The sequence below is a fragment of the Sphaerodactylus townsendi genome, linkage group LG01, assembly GCF_021028975.2.
Source record: "Sphaerodactylus townsendi isolate TG3544 linkage group LG01, MPM_Stown_v2.3, whole genome shotgun sequence".
Lineage (NCBI taxonomy): Eukaryota > Metazoa > Chordata > Lepidosauria > Squamata > Sphaerodactylidae > Sphaerodactylus > Sphaerodactylus townsendi.
The window spans coordinates 60,727,379-60,732,407 of record NC_059425.1 but is presented as its reverse complement, the minus strand read 5'-3'; positions in this window follow the sequence as shown (position 1 = coordinate 60,732,407).

Genomic DNA, 5,029 nt, shown 5'->3' with positions numbered 1-5,029 from the left:
GTGTGAGCACCAGCAGGCCAATGGAGAGAGGACTGGTGTCTGTCACATTGTGGGTGAGGGCCTTGGGAGAAGAGTTCCAGCATTGCGGACATTGTGCTGAACTTTTTGGCGTCTATTACCAATGAAGGGGTGTTAGTCCAAAGGACCAATGCATGGGGATTATCCTCTGCTAATTTAAAGCTTACTCTACCTAGTCCCCATCTGTTGCTGAATGGTTTTAATAACATTTTTTAGATTAACGTATATTGCCGGGGGCGGGGGGGGGGATAGGATTGATTAGGCTAAGCTAATGTAGACAAGGTTAGGCTAGTTTAGGTAGAGCAAAGTTGTTAGATTGTCCCTTTCCGTGTATCATGTTACGTTGTAAGGTTGTGGGATAATAGAGATTAGGAATTTGTGCTAGCTTATTGGAGATGATTCTTAGGTTTAGAATCAAATAACTCTGACAAAGGAGCTCTTGAATTCCATCTTATCTCCCTTTGTTTACTTTTTAAGAAAAAGTTCAAAGTCAGACATTTTGTTCATGACTTTCATAAAAAGGCAAGAAGACTATGTGGCAGAGCTATGTAACTGAACTGTAAGAGCTGAACTGATTCACTCTTTTCGTTCTAAAATTACAGTGCTTAAAGCTAGACACATCACTGATTGCATACATATACATTTGAAAAAATCCTCTGTGTTTATTATTTTACAATCCAGAAGTACATATAGTTTAGCAGCAAGTCTCTATGTAATTTTTCCTGCAATAACAAGGTTACTTCCCCAACTATGAGCAGTGTTACACTAGAAGTTTGTTAGTGGTTTCTTCAAAGCACTAACATTTAAAAAATGGAGATCGACACAACCTGCATACATTTAAATAGAGCATTATATGAGCACAGGAAAGGAGTAGATCCTATAAAATTCCATCCAATTCCCTTCATAGCATTGCGGAAGGTTCCTGAAGGGCTGCCTACTCCCATGTAAACCTGCCCATTTATTAAGATCATCCGGGGAGGGCTATCTTGCCCTCCCATCAGTACATTTGGTAGGATTTAGGCAAGAGCTTTCTCAGTGATGGTACCTAGATTTTGGAATGCTTTTCCTACAGGAGCCCAGTTTGCTCATTCCATCATGAGATGAAGTTGGTTTTATTTTGGATGGCATCTAACAACCAGTTCTGTGATCTCAGCAAGCAAAGATTTAGGTCGGTCGGGTGCATTTCATTGTATCCTTGATTTTTAATGATATTGTATGATTTCATTTTATTTTATTGGGTTATTGTATTGCATTTGATTTTGTAAGCTGCCCTGAATATGGTGTTTAGAAAGGTATGACATAAATTATTTTAATAAATAAGTAAATAATGAATAATCCATGCCATTCAGGAACAGGGCAGCAGCAGCTGGTGCCTCTTCTACTGGAGTGATGAAAAATACAACAGAGATGGAATCAGGTGTGTGCAGTGAATAATGTAGTTACCTGTCCCAGTTCTGTGACTGCTGTCAAAGTGAATGTACAAATGTAGTCATAAATACTCACAAATCACCAGAATTTTGTGAGTGCATGCAAAATATCAAATAAGAGGATCCAGAACATACAAACATTTTCCCTGCAAATCCTGAAAGTCGTCAAAAAGCTGATAAGATCTTTGGGACCAATGGCGGACATGGGATGTCATGAGCACAGTAGCCATGAAAAGCACATCTGAAATCAATGAGGTAAGATGCTATTTCATCCTTAAACCTCCAGGTTGCACTATTTTAAGAAATAAAGATGGGAGGGAGTTTTGACGTTCCTATGAAACTGCCTCACCTCTTACAACAGATCGGCAATTATTATTATTGCTGAAAAACATGAACTTGAAACATGATCAATTTCCAATATGAAAAGCAATGCCTATTTGCTTCATCATCTACAATGGTCATAGCAAATGTAGTTCTGTAGTTCTGGCAAGAGGATCACAAAATTTTGTCAGCCATATGAAAAATATGAGAGAGATCTGGGATTAATCAAAGACATTTATGAACACTTGATTCCACACTGATGAAAAGCTGCCATTCAAAGGGCCGCATTGCCAACCTTTTAGGAGCTTACATATTTTGCTTACAGAAGCATCATACTTTAAAAAAATTAAACAAGGAAAAGCCAAAGATGATTTCATGATGCATTCACAGAAGGTTTGCCTATCATCCTCCCCCTCCCTTTATGGGTCAGCACACATGTGTTTTGGTTTTTCAAATAATTCCATTATCATTATCATCATTATATCATCAGCAGTTCTTTGACTTCTGGAGACAAATCACACTAAATTATATAACATGAAAAAACTGGAACTTCTGCTCCCATTGCATCATCTGTTTTAACTGCAATACTCTGACAACTAGAGACAGAGAACCACACACTTTCCTGGTTAGTGGTGGAGCCTCTAGGTCCATACTTACCCCATCATGGGTTTACGTTTCTCAAAAAAATACTGCACAGCCTCGTCTGTTCATAAGACTTTTCTAAAAGTGCCACCACCTCTCTTCTCTTTGGATCACCTATTCTTCCACTTGTCTTTCTTACCCAGCTCTTTATTTCTCAGAGCAACAAAGCAAGGTTTGATATGGAGTATTAGCTCAAGAGAAACAGCAAGCCTAAGCATATCGACTTAGAAGGAAGTCCTGTTTTATTCAGTGGGGCTTACTCTTAGGAAAATGTTTTAAGATTCATTTAACTGATCCCAGTTCTCTCATCTTGTGTACCATTTTGATGTATTTGTTTACACTGGCCTCCTTTCCTCCATTTTATATTCACAGCATCTCTGTAATGATGCTTTATGGATGACAGACCATGGGCATTGCCTATTCAGTAGGATAACCTCTATTGTTGTAGCTGTCCTCTTATAATCTTTCTTAGATGTGGAGTTTTGTTTAGACCGGAGAAACAAACCATAAGGAAAGTTGTTTTTTAATTGTCAGGGATGGAAGGACGTACAATGGAGGTAAGAGTTTCTATCATTGTCTTTCCTAAACAAAGCAACCTGTAATTTATGATTACTTGGCAGTAATTGCTCTCTGGCTCCAGCTGTCTGTGTCCATCCATCAATTAGCAAGCAAGCCCTGCCATTCAAAGCACTAATCTATTCATAAATTTCGACCCTCTTAAAAACACACATGTATAATGATGAAAGATTACAAAAAACACCCCAAATTCACATTTTGTTTCCACTCAGAACAGAAAGCAGTTACAGAGCCCAAGAGAATTCAAGCCTAATTGGAAGTCATTTTCATTTGCTTGTTGAATTATGTACCTTGCCAGTATAAGTGGCAGCTCCAGAAGGTATCATGAAATGGACTTCTTAAGTCTTCTCATTTGTTTCATTTAACTTTGCCAAATGGCCTTCAACTCCAAGGCTGAACTAAGGGGCAATGTGATATATTGGTCAAAATGCCTCTGGAAAAATAACTTTTAAATGTTAAAAGCGCTTTGACTAATTGCTGTTATTACTGACAGCACCTACAATTCTGCACTGTGTTTTGTCCTAGGAAGGGTGGACTTTTTCTGCACAGTAGTAAAAGCAGTGGTTGTGGACAGGCAATACTTTCTTGGCCTTAGACCCAAACTGTAAAAATATAATCCCTTGAGAGAGAAGCTGGTACACAAAATAAAACATTCATAGCAACCTTCCCAAATTCTAAAAAAAAAAAAAGACAAAGAAGAAAAAAGCTCAATTTTCTGCTAGGCAAACTGTTTCTTCAACTAAGAATGATTTCAAACCTGGTCACCTAGTAGAAGGTCATGGCTCTGGCCTCAGAATTAATTAACCCAAGAAATTGCGCAGCACACTGGCTGGCTGGTAGTGAAAAATTATGGTCAAATAAATAATCTACTATCGTTTCAAAAACTCAAATGTATCTTATTGACATAAGTTCTTTAACTATTGGTACAATTTCATCACAATTCTTAAATATAAAGAGGTATAGTTCATAAGAAGCTAGATTCCTTATTCAGTGCTATGTATCTAAAACAGCAGAATGCAAACCACAAAAGTCCATAACAGAATGTGGTGCCGGCAAATTCTTGCCAATAAAAAACCCTAGGATCCTGACTTCAGATTCAAGTTACAATTCTAAACACCCTTATTAGATTCAAGTGGGTAGTTGTGTTGGTCAGAAGCAGCAGGAAAAAGTTTGAGTCTGGTGGCACCTTTGAGATCAACCAATGTTTATTCTTGTACACAAAACCTTATACCAACAATAAACATTTGTTGGCCTTAAAGGTGCCACCAGACTCAAGCTTTTTATTAGGGAGTAAATCTCATCAGACTCCAGTGAACTTGGTAATAAATCTGTCAATGTGTATGTATTTTTTGGGGGAGGGGGTATCCCTTATTTAAATAGAGTTGCCATTACTAGGCTGGGAAATTCTTGGAGACTTTGGGGGTAGACCCTGAAGTGTGCAGTGTGGGAGCTCAGAGGAATACAATGCCATAAAGTCCACTCTTCAAAGCAACTATGTTTTCCTTGGAAACCGAAATTTCAGGAGATTCCTGGGCCCTTTCTGGATACTGGTAACCATACCTATAAGGGAAACCAGGGCAATGTTCCCTGCCTTGCCATGTGTATGCTTGAAAATTTTTTCATCCCAATTAAATTCTAGTTGTGCACACACGACCACTTGTGGAAGAGGGTAGTGAGGTTGTGCATTCAGATTGGTACTGAGCTACCTTATGTTCTAACTAGTCAACTACTCATGAATGGACTGAGGTGAGGGAGAGTCAGCATCAGCAATAAGGAAACATTTAATCTTCGGCATCTGTCCCTTTGTGAGCACTTTCATATCTGTTTGAAAAGAGCTCCCCCCCGCCTACCCCACAAAGTCAAAAACACAGAGAGGCATATTTTAACTGGTGAAAGTGTTTGCAAATGTGCCCAATCTCAGTTTTGCTAGAGAACAAATAAAACCTGTCTACTGACATTGGATGGCCTAGTTTTAGTGAGCAGTACGAAATGGAGATGAGTCCCATGAATTTATGAAGTGCACAAAGATGTACAGCATCTTCCAG